This window comes from Neofelis nebulosa, chromosome 4 (assembly GCF_028018385.1).
Source record: "Neofelis nebulosa isolate mNeoNeb1 chromosome 4, mNeoNeb1.pri, whole genome shotgun sequence".
In the NCBI taxonomy this organism is placed as follows: domain Eukaryota; kingdom Metazoa; phylum Chordata; class Mammalia; order Carnivora; family Felidae; genus Neofelis; species Neofelis nebulosa.
In genome coordinates this window covers 41,295,956-41,315,459 of record NC_080785.1, presented here as the reverse complement: position 1 = coordinate 41,315,459, position 19,504 = coordinate 41,295,956, and the positions used below count along the sequence as shown (strand labels likewise).

General features: G+C 37.6%; 1 long non-coding RNA gene across 1 annotated transcript; it reads left to right on the top strand.

Moving 5' to 3' along the window:
- Window positions 1-10,966: 10,966 nt before the first annotated feature.
- Window positions 10,967-18,446, top strand: LOC131508398 (uncharacterized). The gene is made up of 2 exons (XR_009259995.1): window positions 10,967-11,066; window positions 18,216-18,446. It is a non-coding gene; the product is annotated as an uncharacterized LOC131508398 (long non-coding RNA).
- The last annotated feature ends 1,058 nt before the right edge of the window (window positions 18,447-19,504 follow it).

The following is a 19,504-nucleotide window of genomic DNA, read 5'->3' as shown; positions in this document are numbered from 1 at the left end:
ATTCCTCAGAAGATCACTGTCCAGGTAGACTTGATCTCCTGTCTCCTAGAAAAATAATACCCTGCGTGTCCCCACCAAGTGTGACAGGATGCCAAAGAGTTAATTAAGAAAGCAAATTATAAAGTAAAGAGAGGTTTAATAAATTCATAAAATAGATCTCAAATGATGTATATGTGATAAGAACTAGGACCATGTAAAGAATTAGAAATGTGAGAGGTTAGAGGGAAAAGGAAAATCTGTCAATCACATTAAACTATCTGATTAATTTATTGCTTTCTGTAGAAGTCCAACTTTCCCCTATGTTTTTATGGTAGAGTAGGCTGTAGTTAATTAAACTAAAACTTGTGTAGGCTTTAAGTTTGAACTTGAACACATTTTATCTCTCATGAAAACTCTCGTCAGTTAGTAGTGGCTACTTGAATTGCTCTACAGGGATGTATTGTGAAGCCAAATTCAAGCCCAGTGAGAATGTCATAATCAATTACTTATGTCTGCAGTGATCATGAGAATGTCTGCAGTGATCATGAACTTCTTACCCTGAACAAGGCCTTTCAAAACAGATGGCTCTTATGTAAGGTAGGGCTCAGATTAGGACTGAAAATTTGTCAGACTCCTAATGCCAAGTAATATTGGGTTTGATGATGAATAGATGGCCTGTGTGTGTATATTCTAGGGACTAACTAAATATAAATGACAGCCTAAACCCAGGCTTGAAAAAAAAAATGTGACTCACATTAAATGAGATGATTCTTGGCTTGGAATCAAAAAATTGAGGAGAAAGATTCAGAATGTTCCTGGCTAAGGAAAGCTGAGATTGGCTGTATAGGGATATTTTTCTTTGCGTTTCTGGTTTATGGATTATGGTTTTACATTTTCCTCTTGGACTTTGGAATGTAACCCAAAAGGACTGTATTGGCTTAGGGTAAGTGATTGAGTGTGCTCACTGCGTTCTGATAACATAGTATGTTATCAGCATGAAGATAACTGATTGGTAGTTCTTGGGGACATAACAATTTTTTTTGATGGTTTGTTTATTTTTCAAAGATAGGCTTGTAGTAAAAATAGGCACAGTAGCAGAATAATTCAGATTATTGGACAAAATTAGATGCAGTTTGATAGTTTATATACCAAAATCAATACTTCAGTAGGAACATCTGGTTTTGGGGCTGTTGTGGATTTGTAAAACCAAAAGATATATCAATGAGAGGAAATGATGGATGCAACACTTCTCTTAGAAACTTCAGTCAGAATCCAAGATCCTAGCTGCCTGCTGGAGCAGGTAATTGACACAAGTTCTAGCATGAAGATATTGATTTGCTATAAAAGAGTGGCAAGTTTTTACAAAGGAAGGCTGGGAAACCAAGCAGGGTAATTGTGAGTGAGGTAGCAATCCAGTTTTCAGTGCACTCTGATCAATGGATTGGTGGCATTGGACCAATAAGTAATGCCATGAGGTTCCTTCTCCTTTTCTTCCTGGGTTAAATGACGAGACTGGTTAAAAACTATGGAAGGAAGATGCTCTGACCAGACTTAGAATCAAAGGTTAGAATGACATAAAGACAATAATCTTTCAGGAATTTCAAGTTCTATTCAATTTTTAAAGTTCTCTGTAAATGTAATTTTAACAATCTCTTTGCAAGTCTATACTACTGATTAAGGAAGTTAAAAAAATTTTACAGTTATATAATTGGTTGCTCTGCTGAAGATTAAATTCTTCTTACTTTACAGCTGCAAGTGTGGAAAATTCCTTTTGAGAGAAAACAAACAAACAAACAAACAAACCAAAACTACAATTAATTGGAAGCAAGAACTAGCCCTGAGGTCCATGGATCCATAGGGATTTAGAAGTAGGGTTTGAAAAACCATGAAAGTGATAAGTTTATCATGTTTTGAAATTTTTTTCACAGTAGCATAATATATTTTGTAACATATCACACAAGTACTCAACTTGAGGAATGTCCTTAACTAAACACATCTGTGGAATTAGTACTTGGAATCAGAAACATTGCTAACATCCCGAAAGGCCTTTTTTTGTGTCATTTCCAGTCATAACTCCCTAACAAGGGCGCCAGCTACCCTGACAGGTTTATTCTGATACTGATATAAATGGAATTCTATAGCAAGTACTTGTTTTGGTCTGTCTTCTTTCTCTTACCATTTTACTTGTGAAGTTTATTCATATTATTATGACCACTTGCAGATTATTCATTCTCATTATTATAAAAGGTTCCACTGTGTGACTGTATCATGATTTATTTATCTGTTGTACTGTCGATGAACATTTAGGTGGCTTCCAGTCTGAAGCTATTATGAATAGTATGTCTATGGATATTTTGGTACATGTCTTTGGTAAATATATGGGTAGGAATTTCTGTTGGGTGTAAACCTAGGAATAGAATTTCTGGATCATAACTCTAGAACCTAATTTTGCCAGTCTGATTGTCTCTCTAATTTCAATGCTCACTCTTCTATCTTTTCAACACGGAAGAGTAAAGTTTATGGTTTGAATCCCTCCTCTTGGCAACAAAAACATAGCAATAACAAAACAAACACTTAAAATTGAAATAGAAAGATATATCAGTGCTTGAAAGAAGATATATATTTCTATACACTAGAAATGGAAAAAAAAAAACCACAAGCATTAAGCAAGGTGGGACTCTGGGTCCTGGAATTGGGAAAAATTTATCTCCTGTGGATTGACAGTATTCAAGTGTATCTCAAGTAAGAGAAAGGGCTAGAGCTAGTTCATGGCATGAAACCTGGTTCTCAGAAAAGCCTGAAAGAAAGGTGTGATGATAATTGCCTAGCTAATGGCTTATATGAAGTTGAAAGTTTATGGAAATAGAGAAAAGATATGGCTACTTCTGTGGCAGGGGCTGAATATTCTTGAGGTTGCTATTGGTCAGGAGCTCCAAGTTGCCAGCATTAGACCTATTTCTGCATGGGAGAGTGAGGTAGGAATGTCGGGTAAGGGAAACTCCCAAATTCCTAGAAAAGAATGGATGTGAAGAGAGGGAAGAAAAATGACAACAGCAACAGCAAGAACAGCACAATGACAATGACAAAATCCCTTCTAAGGATGAACTGACAACGCAATACTCTGAAATATATAAGTCAGGTAGAGGAAGACTGCTCCCAACTGAACTAATGAGGAAAACATGTATGCTCGCAAAATGAAAATAAAAGATCTAAAAATGGCTTTGAAGTATTTGAGTAGTAAATTCAGAAGTATGATAAAGGAGCTAATAGTTATAAAAAGGAACGAACACCTGAAAGCAAAACAGACAAAAACAAACAAAATCCAAAAACCAACCAACTAAACAAACAAAAAAAACCAAGAAAAGATGTATTTGACAATTAACTAATTCAAAATCCTGGAAGTGAAAAAGTATAGTCTTTAATCTGTACACCACTAAAGAGAGAATTCAGTGAATCCAAAAATGATTGTGAGGTGCCTTGAATTTAACATAGTGTGATTATGAGATGAAGAAATGTAAAGGAGAACCTATGGAACAGGGGAGATAGGATAACAGTTAAGGAAGATTAAGACAGATTAAGGAAGAGAAAAGAAGGGAATAAAAAATCAGTATGCAAAAAAAAAGTAATGGCTGCAAATTTTTCAACACAAAGAAGACCTATAAACTAAAGTTGAAAGTGCTCAGTCATTGTCCATCAGGATAGGTAGTCTTTTTTTTTTTTTTTAATTTTTTTTTTCAACGTTTTTTATTTATTTTTGGGACAGAGAGAGACAGAGCATGAACGGGGGAGGGGCAGAGAGAGAGGGAGACACAGAATCGGAAACAGGCTCCAGGCTCCGAGCCATCAGCCCAGAGCCCGACGCGGGGCTGGAACTCACGGACCGCGAGATCGTGACCTGGCTGAAGTCGGACGCTTAACCGACTGCGCCACCCAGGCGCCCCAGGATAGGTAGTCTTAAAACCACACCAAAATGTTATCCCCAAACTGAAAATACCAAGGATGAGAATGAAATTTCAAGAACAAGCAGGGAGGAAAGACAAATTATTTACACAGCAACTACACTTGAAGCAGGCTTCTTATCCGCAATGCTAAGAGCTAAAGGAGGAGTAAATGCTTTTTAAAAATGCTGGGGTCCCTGGGTGGCTCAGTTGGTTGAGCGCCTGACTTCAACTCAGGTCATGATCTCACTGTTTGTGAGTTCAAGCCCTGCATTGGGCTCTGTCTAGGCTGACAACTCGCCTGGAGCCTGCTTTGGAATCTGTGTCTCCCTCTCTCTCTGCCCCTTCCCTGCTTGCACTTTCTCTCTCTCTCTCTCTCTCAAAAATAAATAAGCAGTAAAAGTTTTTTTTAAAAAATGCTGAATGTGTGGCCCAGTCAGTTAAGTGTCTGACTTTGGTTCAGGTCATGATCTTGTGGTCCATGGGCTCGAGCCCTGCATGGGGCTCTGTGCTGACAGCTCAGAGCCTGGAGCCTGCTTTGGATTCTGTGTCTCCCTCTCTTTGACCCTCTCCCACTCATGCTCTGTCTCTCTTTCTCTCTCAAAAATAAATAAACATTAAAAATTTTTTTTTAAAATGTTGAATGATTTTAACACTGAAAAGTATCACTCAAGAAAGAGAGGTAAGTTAAGTTACTGTCAGTGATACAAAAGTGAGCAATCTTCCCTCCTGCAAATACTTTCATAAAGAATTATTAAAAATGTAGTTCAAAAGGAAGCATGCACAGACATGCATGAAAACTTGACTATACTTTAGATCAGATGCCATCAGTCTTTGCCAGTTATATCATCCCTGATATACTCAATGCTGGTGCTGTAGTGTAAAAAAACCATGGACAGGACATAGAGGATGGTGTGGTTGTGTTCTAATAAAACCTTTTTTTTTCTTTTTTTTTAATACAAAATTACATGGTAGACTAGCTATGGCTCATAGGCTGTGGTTTGCTGACCACTACTCTAGATCAGAAAGAGAGACTCAAAACAGTAAAACCTCTCTCTGTGCCCCCATCTGGTCTGGTCCTAGTCAGTGTTAAATTAGTATATAAATGGCATAAAGTTCTCAATCTCAGTGTTTGCAATATCTCTGTGTTTAATTTTACATTGCACGCTGTTCTTGAATTCAATAATAATATTCATTATCTTGATCATCATTTTTATTTGTAACTGTTATTACCAATTTGCATAAACCTTGCCTTAACAGAAGCACTCTCTTTTGGAGACAGCCCCATTGTGCCCTGAAATGCTGGGGTCACATGGGTCTTCATAGATTTTTTTTTTTTGCCTTTAGACAGAACAAAAGTGTCTTCTGGGCTGAGTGCCACTTGGAAGGCTTTGTACGATTACTCAGATGCCTTTTCCTTCATTACTGTTTCCATCCCTCATTTCAAAGAGCCTCACTGCAGGGAAACAACATTCTCTCTAGGCTGGATTTAGCAGAATGTGATTGGTCATTTAATTTCTCCACACCCTCAATGCAAAAGGGTTACATTCATATTACTGGCTATTGGCAACGTTGGCAATTTTTAAAATTAATTGATTTCCTGGCACTGAAGATTCTACTTCTAAAAACAGTTTTGTCAGAAGAAATATGAAGCAAAAGCTGAACTTAAGTCCTTAAATCCCCCTCAGCCTTAATTTTAGCTTGTTCATTGCTACAATTTGAGATAGAAACTGGGGACCCAGGCATGCAATGCACGCCTGCTAATGTTTGCAAAAAAGATACAATATGGAAAATTCTTATTCAGTCTATTTCTAGGAATATAACTTTTTTACTGATAATGTATTTAGAAATACTCTTTTCTGGGGCACGTGGGTGGCTCTTTACTGGGGCTTAACCTGGTCAATTAAGCATCTACTCTTGGTTTTGGCTCAGGTCATAATCTCACTTTCATGAGTTCAAGCCCCACATCAGGCTCTGCACTGATAGCGTGTAGCCTGCTTGGGATTCTCTTTCTCCCCCTCTCTCTCTGCCCCTCCCTCACACGTTGCACACAGACTCTCTCTCTCTCTCAAAATAAATAAATAAACTTAAAAAAAATACTCTTACTGAGAAATGCATGTTTCTTTTAATTCTTCTGCTGACTTTTTTTCCCCCTGATAACATTATGTAATTTTTTTAAGCAATAGATTTAAGAATATCAGAGTTGGAAGAGACTCCAGATATTTGTCATGCAATGTGTTATTTGACATAAAACTCTTCTACAATGTACTTACTAAGTAGCCACTTAGCTTTTGCTTGATTACGTCCTGTAATAGAGAACTCACTATGTCCCCATGATTGCCCATCCTATTCTTAGTCAAGTCCTAATGATTATTTTTTTTCTTATTGTAAGTGTAATGTTAAATGTTGAATTTGTGTATTAGAGATTTTACATAGAGGGTTGAAAGATAAAATTTGTATAATAGGAGTTATATCTAGTGGGATTTTGAATAGTTATAACTATGCAACTCTTGGTCATTAGTTTAGTTAAGACTTATTGGCTTATTAATGTCCTTTGTCATTCCAAAATGATTCAAGAAGCTTCAGAGAAAAAAACATGACAGGCAAGGTGAAAATTAAAATAAGTGAAGAAAAATAAAAATAAAAAAGAAAAAAAAAAGGTAGGTAAAGAAAACAGTTTCAAAAGAAAAGGAAGGGAACATTTTTAAAAAAGGGAAATAGTATCAGCTAGAATTAAGTTTTCCATGAAATTTGTGATATTAGATACTTCATACTACTAATCCAAGTAGCCGAAGCAAAGAGAAGTACAAGATCATTTATGGTTAGGGAAGAGCTATTGTTGTCCTTGGTAAGCAAACCATGGGTCTTCCTAATGGACATATACTGTGATGTGCTCAAAAAAAGTCCTCAACTGTGTCTTCCCAATGGATATTAGAGAAAGCTTGCTGCTAACACACCACAGCAATCAAAGTGTAGGTTTGCTAAAGTAGCTCATTCAATTGTCCTATCAGGGACAAGTATGTCTGCTGCCTGGTAGTTTGGTTTGACTCAGGGATAATTTTGGAATATCAATATGGAGAGATAAACTGAACATCCTTCAATTAACCACTCCACAGAAATTCTATAATTGAACTTGATATGAATAGTATAACAGAAATTCCAGTGTTAATTTCTTTGAAAAGATTAAAAAGTATAGCATTTTGAAATGGTTTATTAAATAATATTCAAATGCTTTGACAATCAACTGGGCAACAGGGAGAGTTGATGTATTTTACAATAAAAAGAAACCAAATGAAGACAAGTCCCTGTGTAGATGACTCTCCTTGAGTGAGTTTGTTATTATACATTTTGGGTGGGTATGTATAATACACTATTTTACCATGCAGTCTAGAAATGCTCTCTGGAAAATAACGAATAACTCTAGACTAGTGGTTCTCAAACTTTAGTATACTAAAGAATCACTTGAGAACCTTGTCAAATATGCAGTTCTCCCCATTTTCAAGGATGATTTAGTAGATTTGTTTGGAACATAGGAATCTGAATTTTGCAAGTGATCTGTGGATGCATTTTGTGAAAAATTGCATTGAATATGGTAAATTTCTACTCCAGGGCTGAGATTATTTTACCGTTGGCCAAAATTATCAGTAGGTTATTATCGATGCATTTTGTTTCATTTAAATTTTTCCTCTTGGACGGGGAAGGTTATGTCTCTGTTTTATAGGATTTTTATAAAATTGCCTTTATTCATTTAAAACTCAATATTCAGAGGAAGATAGAGGAGATATCCTGGGGTAACATAAAAATCTCTCCTAGTTAAGAATTTTCAATGAACCTCTATCTTAAGCCACCAAATTGCCAGCGAACAACTTTGTTTTTATACTGTATTAATATAGTTCATTGACTTTTAGTATTATTATTCTTGGAAACTTCTTTTTATTGTTCACAAGATGCCTGAGGGAGATCATGTTATTTATAGTTGTGTGGTTATAAACAGATTGAGAGATACAACCTGTGTCCCTAAGTATCTGAAAAAAAAAAAAATGGGGCATCACAGGATAAAGAAGGCTGTTTTGCTTCTGGCAATCCACTTATCTTCCTGTATACCCTGGTGACAAATGGATCATCTGGCTACCTGCTTGAGTGGCTCAGGTGAAGAATCTGCATATTTGAGCTCTTCTACAATCTGCTTTTTGAAAAGCAGAGCCACTAAAAACAATGTCATGCTTAAATTCACACCAGGAGCAATGACTGAATAAACTCTTACCTATCTGTCTTAAACCCTGGATTAATTTACCTAATCAGTTTCAACATTTCATTTTCAGAGTCAAATAGTGAAAAATGTAAAGCTCTTTGATTAAAATAGCAAAACAGGCACTGGGTTAGGTTTTGGGGGAAGAGGGATTGAAGAGGAAAGATGATATCCCCAAGGAGTTGGTATCTAACAACCCTACCTTGTCACTGGGCTCTCCACTATTTTATCTCATCCTCTATCCCTGCCAGGTAACATCTTATCGTGAGACAGGTCACTGGGTGAAGAAACCACTTTACCAAGTTATTTTCTATTACCTTAAAAATATTATGTTTTGACATAAAAGTGTTACTGTGTTTCTAATGTCATAAAGTAGAAGTAGCAAATGAAATTGGGTTTTTTAAGGAAAATTTTAGGCTGGGGAAAAAAGAAACATAGAGTAGGTAATGAAGTGGTTATGATTTTCTTTTCAACTAGGGAAAGCATAATCACAGGGTTTTGTGCTGCTTATGCTGATGTTGTATACTTTCTTTCAAGGTGAGTGAGATGTTGGTAGTTATGTCCAGGTAAGCACTTGTGAGAATATTGAATGAGAGGATTTCTTTCATTAGTAAATAGGCAGTCTTTCCTGCTTGAAAGAGTGTCCTCAAATAAAATCCCTTAAAATGGCTTTAGATGCAGAGTTGGTTGTAGTTTCTGTAGAAAAGCCAAGTCTAAGAAACACTGAGCAATCAAGAAGATATTTGATGAGTTAAAAAGGGTGGTTCTATTCTAGTTGGGTGGCAGAAAATAAAGTTTGGTGAAGTAGTAACTAATACATGATTTTAACAGGTAGAGTTATGGAGAAAATTAGATATGTATCTTTGGAGTATTTAAATCTTATACTAATTTATATATTATCTATGTTAGTATTTTCAGTAAATTTTTTGGTTGCTTTAAAAATTTTTTTTATTATTACTCTTTTAATCTTTATTTACTTTTGAGAGAGAGACAGAGTGTGAGCAGGGCAGGAACAGAGAGAGAGGGAGACACAGAATCTGAAGCAGGCTTTAGGCCCTGATCTGTCAGCACAGAGCCTGACGCGGGGCTCAGACCCAAGAACTGTGAGCTGAAGTCGGACGCTCAACCAACTGAGCCACCCAGGCGCCCTTGGTTATTTGTTTTATTAAATTGTCTTATTAAAAAGCAAAGCAACTAAACTGGGGTGCCTGGGTGGCTCAGTCAGTTAAGCATCCAACTTCAGTTCAGGTCATGATCTCAAGGTTGGTGGGCATCTGGCTCTGTGCTGACGACTCAGAGCCTGGAGCCTTCTTTGGGTTCTGTGTCTCTCTCTCTCAAAGTAAATACACATTAAAAGAAAAAAAGCCAACCAAACTAAAACCATGAGTTTAGAAACATGTCATACATATATTTGGCTGCATTAATTGTATCTATGAGTTGTGTGGCTATCAGAACAAAAGAGTTTAGGAAGAGACCACTGATTTAGCTATCTGAGGGATGCAGGAGGAAAGAGCTTTAAGCAGATGGGTTGGAAGATTAAATTAGTTTATGGCAAACATGGCATCTTCAGCTGACACTCTTCATGGAGGCGTGCAAATCATGACCTTTCCAGATTAGTTTCTCTGCTCACTTCCTCTTTTGGAGAGGGCATTTCTTCTCCACATAGGCTTTGTCTTTACCCAATATTCATTTCGAACTTTTCCTCAAAACCTCTGCCCTGCAGGGAGATTTCACTGGGTCACTCTTCCTGATTGTCCTTTTTTTTTTTTTTTTTTTAAATCTTTTTTCAACGTTTTTTATTTATTTTTGGGACAGAGAGAGACAGAGCATGAACGGGGGAGGGGCAGAGAGAGAGGGAGACACAGAATCGGAAACAGGCTCCAGGCTCCGAGCCATCGGCCCAGAGCCTGACGCGGGGCTCGAACTCACGGACCGCGAGATCGTGACCTGGCTGAAGTCGGACGCTTAACCGACTGCGCCACCCAGGCGCCCCCTGATTGTCCTTTTAACTCTTCTGTAACTACATCCATTTTTCAATGGCTTTTTGGTGTCTCTAGTTTTACGCAGAAAATGCATCCCAAGGACAGACAAATGTAGTTGCTCCATTTGCAGTGTAGTGGCTCTTCTCAGAGTGGAGAGGAAATTTAAGACCAGTGCCTAACTGGGGATCAGGATGCCTGGTTTCTATTCCACATTATGCCCCTAGTTAGCCACTGTGGGCTAGCCAGGCATCTCTCCAGCACATAATTGGTGTTGAAAGATGAACTGAAACATTAAAATAGTTTTTATTTTTTTTATTTAAAAAAATTTTTTTTTAACATTTATTTATTTTTGAGACAGAGAGAGACAGAGCATGAACGGGGGAGGGGCAGAGAGAGAGAGAGGGAGACACAGAATCGGAAGCAGGCTCCAGGCTCTGAGCCATCAGCCCAGAGCCTGACGCGGGGCTCAAACTCACGGACCGCGAGATCGTGACCTGAGCCGAAGTCGGACGCTCAACAGACTGAGCCACCCAGGCGCCCCTAAGATAGTTTTTAAAGAAATTTAAACACAGACTTGAATGGGGCAGTGCCACACAGTGAGCGATTAGGAGAAGGTGGATAGGAGGCAAGGAAAAGACCCCTAAAGGAAGCAAGGAAACAAAGAAACTCCTCCCCTGGCTACCACCAAAAGCCTAGTTGCCTGTTTGCAATTGGTTGGTCCTTAGCGTTCTGTTTATGGTAGGCTGTTTGTGATTGGTTGTTGTGTGGGCTGTTTGTGATTGGTTGTTGCCTTAGCTTTTTGTTTCTGTCCACACCCCTGGCGTCTAGGCCTGACGCTTTAATGGCTTTCTTGTTTAATTTGACAGAGGTAGCACCAGCTCTCTGCAGGTGGAAGTAACGGGACAGATGAAGAAAAGGGTAAGAATATGTTTTGTAAATGGTAAAGTGCACTGTAAGTGCCAGGACTCATCCTTTTCAGTCTCCCCAATCTGCAGCTCAAGCCTCCTGTGCGTGGGGCCTGTGCAGTCACCAGGAGCCGCTAAGGCCTCGTTCTCAGAAAGCCTCGCGCTTAGGTGAATGTCCTACTGTTGCCATCTTGAAATGCTGAACGGTTTTGTCTTCTACCTGTGTTTTATTAAGTGAAGGCCAGTGGGAAAATGGAGCACAGGAGGAGAGCAACGAAATATACTTAATACGCATGTCCGCAGCTTCTTGCCGCCTAATTACCTACAGCACAGAATCCCCTGATACTTGGGGCTGATTAAGACTAGGCTGAGTGAGTGGTGGGCCCGGTCGGGTAGAAACAACTTGTTTCTAACACAGAAAGAATACAGTGATGGCCTTCTAAAAAAACATAAACAGTTAAGGAATTCTAGCATACTTTTCTTACCTGTGTTACTTCTTCGCATTAGCCAGCCATGTGCACTGAAAATAATAAAAAAGGAAAAATAGGACTTCCGTTTTTCCCCCTCCCTTTCGGTACTTCCTTACACATCAGTCAGCCAAAGGTAAACAGTGTAGAATGTATGCACATTAGAGACATGAAATAAAAGGGGTGGTGATGGTTGTACAACAGTGTTAATGTACCAAGACCACTGAACTATACATTTAACAGCTAAGATGGTAAATTTTCTGTTATGCTTATTTTACCACAATTAAAAGTATTAAAAATTAAAGAAGTAAAACCAGTTGAGTTAGTGTTGTGGAATGTTTCTGCTGTTCTGGTGAGAATGAAACACATCTACATACACAAGCTAAGGTGTATGAATTACATTATTTTGTGGTGCCACATAGGAGTTAAATCCTCTCATGTTTTCCTTTACTGTGACATTGCAAAATATAAAGTGAATGGTAAAATTAATTCTATTTAAAGTTGTAATTTAAAAAAAATTAGAATTATGGTAAATAGCAAATAATAAATACCATGAAAAGTTGAGAGACTGCAGACAAAAGGAAATATATAAAAAACATATTTTAGTACTTTTAGAGGAACTGTTTTTTCCTACTTACTACGCAAGGGGCCCCACATTTTCATTTTGCACTGGGCCTTGCAAATCATGTAACTAATCCTTTTCACCTGTGTTATGTTTACATTGGTGAGGAATGTTTTGGGAAATGTTAAGATTGCACGTAACCCCACATACATAGTTTTGTGAGCACAAAGTGCCTAGTGGAATGCTCAAAATAGAGATGTACACTTTTAATTTGAGCCTTTACCGCATGTCATGTTGTTAACAAGCTTATTCTGTGAGTTCTCTTGTATTGCTTTTTTCTTTGATTCATTTCTTGATACACGTGCTATTTGAGAGATGTATTCAACGTCTCAGCCTGGCATTAATCAGTGACAACATTTAACAATGAAAAGTTAATGAAGCAGAAAGGATTTTAATTGTTGCTAACCGTCTTTTCACTTTTTCTAATTGCTTTGTGGGTTTTCCATACATCTTCTTTAGGTTTAAAGAATTCTCTAAAAGACAGGAATAAAGAAAGAAAGAAACAGTTTTAAATTCTCGCACGCCTTTTCAAGTCGTTCTTACCAATTCTATAGCAATAGAAAGAAAAAAGGAATGTTTCCTGCAGTTATGAAGACCCCTCAGTGCTAAGTTAGACATTGAAGGTTGGTCGGCCTCTCTTTCAGTCACTCTTTACATCTGTACTTCCTTTTTATAACTTTTTCTATAGAATTTATGTCTTTAAATCCTCCCTATGCTAATATTTTCAGATTATTGATTACATAGAAGAAAGGAACACTTAATAAGTTTCTTCCTTCACTGTATTTCAATTTTTCCATTTTATCCCCTCCTCCTTTCCTGCACCTGTATTACTGACTCAAGTGCCTCTTATCTTCAAAGCATATTTGAGACCTGTGTCACAGCTGCAGGGAACCAGGCAGATATTGAACCTTAGAATCTTGCTTTTTTTTTTCTTTTTTTAAGTGGAAGGGTCAGGAATATCCACTCCGTTGCCCACTTGGTAGGTCACTCTAAACTTAAGCTCTTATTTTTATTTTCAAGGGATATAAAATATGCTGCCTTTGATATTAAGAAAGGTCCTATTGTTCTTCTGTCAATAGAGTTTGCACTTTGAATTGTATTTTGACTTGAAGCAAGGATCCATCTATGTTGCCTTTCATGATCTGCTCTGGGACCAACAGCCAGCCTGAAAGGTATACTTAACTGGGGTGGTGGGTGCAGTTCAGTCAGTGGCTGAGAAACAGATTATCCACAAACCAGGTTTATTAGAACCTGATTCCTGTTACACTCAAATGCTCTACTTTGATACCGCCAAACCTAATGGACACTTCCCTGTGCTTGGTTAGCCCTACTTTGTAGCATTTGAACACTGATACCTGCTTTTTCTTCTTTCGGTTTCTAGGTCATCACTTTCTCTTTTTAATTCTTTATGGTTGTATGTCTTTTTTCAGCTGCTGCTTTCCTCTACCAGTTCCTCTTAAGTGAGAGGGTTCTGCAATGCTTGATTCTCAGCCCTGTTTTCCTTTTACTGTATAGTATTTTCACTTGATCTCATTTAAAACCAGAGCTTCAGCTGCTTGGTGTGTCCTGTTGACCTGTCTCCTGCCTAGATCTCTTTCTTGAGTTGTTTTCTTTATTTTCATTGTATTAATTAGGAAAGTATCAGTGGTAATGAACAGAAAGTCCGATAAACAGCTGAAGAAAATAGGACATACTTTTTGTCACATACTGAATAATAAGTCCAGAGATAGTCCATGGCTTTTGCAGAAGTCCTTCTAATCATTAGTGATCCAAGTTCTGTCTGTCTTTTTGCTCCAGAACTGCTAGTGTATTCGCTTTTGTCCTACTGCTTGTTGCTTCCTGGTCATGCAAAGGCTGCTTTGTCTCCTGGCATCACATCCATGTTCCAGAAAGGGAACGTGGAGGAAGTGATAAACAGTTGAATCTGTATTTTCTTTATTAGAAGGCAAAATATTCACTAAAAATCCCACCAAGCGTGTGTTCAGATATATTTCTGATGAAATGTCCCTATCTATAACCTTACGGTGGATCATAAAATTAATTTTTAAGCTTTTTTCTTCTATGATCAAGATAGGAAAGGAGAACGTAGTTTTGAATAGTTTATCTGCAGTTTGGGGTAACCAATCCAGATTTGGGATAACTTTCCACTTTTGGCCTGTTTTCATACTTGATATCTCTAACTGGATATTCCACAGATACCTTAAACTCAGCCTGTAGATTTTTTGGGAAGGGAGTAAAATGTGGAACAGGGAATGGCAAATGATAGGTTCCATGTTTTTGTGGTTTTAGTCCGGGGATGAAGTTCATGTCTCAGTGTAGGGCAGCTGAAATTGCCATAGAAAACCGGCTGGCTTTATGACCAGAGGAATAGAGGAGCCTGTGGTAGCTACAGCTTAAGGGAAGAAGAGAGAGCCAGAAAATGGAAGCCCTAGGTATGTGCAGAAACTCGTACTTAACAAAATTATAAAAGATAATGGTACCTACGATTTTATACATTGGGTGATACAAAGTGTTGCTAGAAGGGTTCAGAGAAATTCAAGGGAGTCCAGGGGTGATTATAAGAGATTCAGGTAGACTTTCATAGAAATTGCAGCACTTTAACTGGATTCTGAAAGATTCATTTTATTTTCCCACGGAAGGATGGAAAAGATGCATGTCCAGTGAGCTATCAGAATCAAAACTTTTGGTGCCTGCGGCTTAAATCAGAGGGAAAATGGTATTGGGATTACTGTAGACATTCCTGTAGGGAAAATATGAGTCGCAAGGGCATTTGGGAAGCTCTTTAGAAATAACAAATGCATGATGCCTATACCTGGACTTCCAGACAGAGAATGCTAGAAGCATCTGATTAACCCTCTCCTCTTTAGTTACTGACAAAGTAAGTGCTTTATGGCATTAACAGGTCGCTGCAAGGTAGAAGAAAGCAAGATAAGGCCAAAGGAGAGAGAGAAACACCAAACACTGCATTTCTTTGTTAAAAACTCTAGGTACCTATAGTAATGTGTGAACTCCACCTAAAGGTTGGGCTGACCTAGACCACACATGTAAGGATAGACTCACCAATGCTAAAAATGAAAGGACTTAACTGAGATTTGAATTTCCACCTACTGCGGGTGAAATGGAGTTGGAATTTGTATCTAACCAAATTAATTTCCCGTATTTTCTGCTAAGTCAAAAACACGAACATTCTTCAGAACGATATTACAAAATCTAAAGACTCCAAAATACAATTTTGTGATGCTAAGAATAAAATCCATTTTTTGCTTAAAATATGAAGAACTAGGAAAATGTGATCATTTCAGGGGGAAAAACAATCAGTTGAGGTGAACTGCTGGGTGATCCATATCTTTATTTCTTAGACAAGACCTTTAAGTAGCTATTATAAGTATGGCCAATTAAGTAATGAAATAAAAGATAGGTTATCTCAGAAGATGAATGGAAAATTAAAAAAAACACAAAAAGGGAATTATCGGGAAAAATATATCTGAAAGTTTAAGAAATTAGTGCATGGATTTAATAGCACAATAAATATGATAGAGTCAGTGAATTTGAGGAAAATAAACCCTAAAGATGAGAGATCAAATACATTAAAAAATGGAAGAGTTTCAGAGAATTGTTGAATAATTTCATCAAATTTAAAATATAGTTAATCAGATTATAGAATGAAAGGAGAAAGAGAAAGGATCAGAAAAAAAATATTTGACAAAGTAATTGCTAAAACTTCCCAAACTTCTTGAATGAATATGACATCCCTATGGGCAAAATAGGTAGGCAGCTAACAAGGGTACTGTTAAATAGTCTTTTTTAATACTGATGAATAATTTAAACATAGCGAGAATACATGAGCTGAGGATGGTTTCCCTAATAAAAAGCCATGATCCTTTTCCCAGGTGCCTGAGACAGTTTTCAGATCCAGAAACCACTGACTAATGAGGTGGCAGTCCACAGAAGGAAGGACCCTGTAAAACCACTGGCAAATATATATTGTAATAATGCTTCCCAGGAAGGACCTATAGCTGTTTTCTTGGGTAAATGTATACTGGGGGGAAAAGGAATACCCAGACATTTTGAGGACTATCAGACACAGTTGAAGTTGACACATATCTGAAAACTGGAGGGGCATCATTGACCACTGTTAGAGTGGAAACTTATGGAGACAGTGTAGTAAATGGGAGTCCTGGCCCAATCTGGTTTATAGTAGGTCTACTGGGTCCATTTACCCAACCAATAATCATTCCCCTGGTCTCTGAATATACAAATGGTACTAACATAATTGGCCGTTAGAGTAACTCTAACTGCTACTTAGAGTCCTTGACCAGTAAGGAAGTAAAAGTAGTAGTGACAAAAGCTTCCCTCCCTTCAAGGTGCTGAGAAATAAAACACAGTACCTCATCCTGCTTATATGTGTGTGGAAGAGGGATTAGCAAAAATTGGTGCCATCTTTAAGAATCTCAAGAATGCAGAGGTGGTATTACCTATTGTATTTCCATTTAATTTATCAGTCTGGCTCTTGCAGAAACCAAAAGGATATTAAAGAATGACCATAGTCTTAACTGTAAGTTTAACCAAGTCGTAGCCCTGATCACACATGCTGCATTAGACGTGGCATCTATTACTTGAGCAAATTAATATCGGTAAAAGTTAACGTTATGCATTCTTTTCTATCCCAGTCAGTAAAAAGGATAAACAGTTAACATGCACATGGAACAGATAAAAATATACACTTAAAATTTTGTCCTAGAGTTATGTTAACTCTTTCATGTCTAAGATTTCTTGGATGGGGCACAAAAACATGAACCATAAAAAAGAGGATGAATTGGATATTATTAAAATTAAAAGTTTTGTTTTTTGAAAGACACCATGAGGAAAATGAAATTCAAGATGAATTGTAGATTCTACAAGATAATGTAGAGCAACAGGAATTCTCATACATGTCTGGTATGGATGTAAACTCATAGGGCCACTTTGGAAAACTTGGTTTCTTAAGAGCTTAAACATATACCTACCACATAAGCCAGATATTCCACTCCCAGGTATTTTTATAGCAACTTTATTTACATTAGCATGAAATGGAAACAACCACTTGGTCCTCACCCACAAATCCAACTCATCTGTAGCAATAAGGAGGAGTAGATGGATGGTTGCCTTGGGCTGGGTTTGGAAGGAGGGATGAATTACAAAAGGATTCAAAGAAATTTGGATGATGATAGAAATGTTGTGATTGTAATTATAGTGGTTTTTATTCAGCTTTACATGTCTATCATAACTCATTGAATTATATACTTCAAGTGAGTATACTTTATTATACACAAATTATACCTCAAAATTGATTTTAAAAAATCTACAGTGATTTCCAGTACCTTTTAGGGGAAAGGCCAGTTTTGCTGGTTAGCCTAAAAATTCTTTTCAATTCAGCCCCACGGCTAATTGCTCTGGTCCCAACTGCTGGCACTTCTCCATATAAAGCACCATTACTTATACTTTCCAAGTGCATCATGCTCCTGCTGTTCAACGCTCCTCTCCTTTCTCTACCACTGTAACTTTTATTGATTCTTTAAGAATCATCTCATGCATAGTCTTCTCTAGGAAATGTTTACTGGTTCTCTAGCATGAGTTGACGACTGTCTTGGGTGTTTCATTCCCTAGTGCCCCCAGAACCCACCTGTCACATGACGGGCTGTGTAGGTACTGTTGCCTTCCTTAATCTCCTCACTGGATTTTGTATTTTGTAAGGACAGAGACTACACTATAGTCATTTTTTCTATCTTCACTGTCTGGCACAGAGTAGATATTTAGGTGTTTAATAACTACTTGCTGAACAAAGTATTAATATGTAAAGATAAGTTTCAGCATTTTATATTGTCATTATTTGCACTTTCAAGGCAATAGGACAATATAAGAAACTTCTGGAGGGAGAGGCTCATGTCTGAATGTTGTAGAAAGTAACAGGATTACTTTATGAACTCTGCCTCGTTCTTCCATACACTTTGTTTTTGTACTACAGAACTACTCTGTCGGTAAAACATGAAATAGATAGAACTTGATTATAGTCCCCTACTGTTCTTTTTCACAGCGAACGTTCAGCGTCAAGTGGCTTCCAGTTCTGCAGAGCACCCTTTCATCATGCTGAAATGCGACTGGCCTCCTGTGTCTTCTCTCCCCAGGCATTGCTCTTACTTCACCTGGTTCTTGTCTGTCCCATTTTGTTCAGTCATTTCTAGGCTCCTTTGAAATTTCATGCCCCCCCCCTTTTTTTTTAATCAAGATTGCCTAATAAAAAATAATGGTAAGATTTCAAGCCTGATACACAGAGTGGTCCCTGATTAGGCTGAGAATTACCGTGTTTGGAATCTATTGTTGATATCATGTTTTTGGAGCTTGAGGGTTGCATGAAATTGTGTAGCATGTATATCTTTGGGATAGCCAAGGCCTTTTGGTTTTTGGACATGACAGACTCTAGGTTTCCAGGTTCTATCCTAGAAGACAAAATGACTACAGAAGGAAAAGGTGCTAGGATTATATATGTCTTGTGCCTTTTTTTTTTTTTTTTCAATAAAGGGAACTGATTTTTCTTTTTAATGTTTATTTTTGAGAGAGAGTGAGAGCATGTGAGCTGGGGAGAGGCAGAGAGAGAGGGAGATAGAGAATCCAAAGGCGGCTCCACATTGTCAGTGCAGAGCCCCACACAGGGCTCAAACTCACAAACAGATCATGACCTGAGCCGAAGTTAGACGCTTAACCAGCTGAGCCACTTGGATGCCCCTTGTGCCTTTTACTCATAAACTGAAAATGGTCTCTCTCTTTTTTTTTTTTTTTCTTGACATACATGTGATTTGTTTCTTTCTCTGCCTGTATCCAAATTATTACTGGTATTTAAAAATATTTTTTTCACTCTTTTCACAATCCTCTGTATTTGCCTCTTTTTTTCATATTTCCTCTCTCACCTTTTCTCACTGTTGCATCCAAATGATGAGTTCTTAAAGATTTTGAGGACACCACTTTCTCTTGTGTGGCTCGTTTTTAAGCATTTTATGAAGGGTGAAAAGAAACAACCCATATTACTTATGATTGTGAAGAAAAATGACAATAGTAATGACTCTTAACAACAATAATAAGTTATTGGCATTGTTACCTTCTTGAAGGGATGATGTGAACAGTTTAGCCTAGTACTTTATAAAATGCTCCTTTGAAGGAATGCTTTAAGTAAAATATAGTAATTGTTCCTAGCATTTTGACTAGTATTGGAGTAAAGTACTATTTGGACCCAACTGTGATGTGGACTACTTATAATTTTTTTTTTTTTTTGCATTGAGAATATAATCCACATGTACTGATTCTTGGATACTGCTATGTTAAAATTAT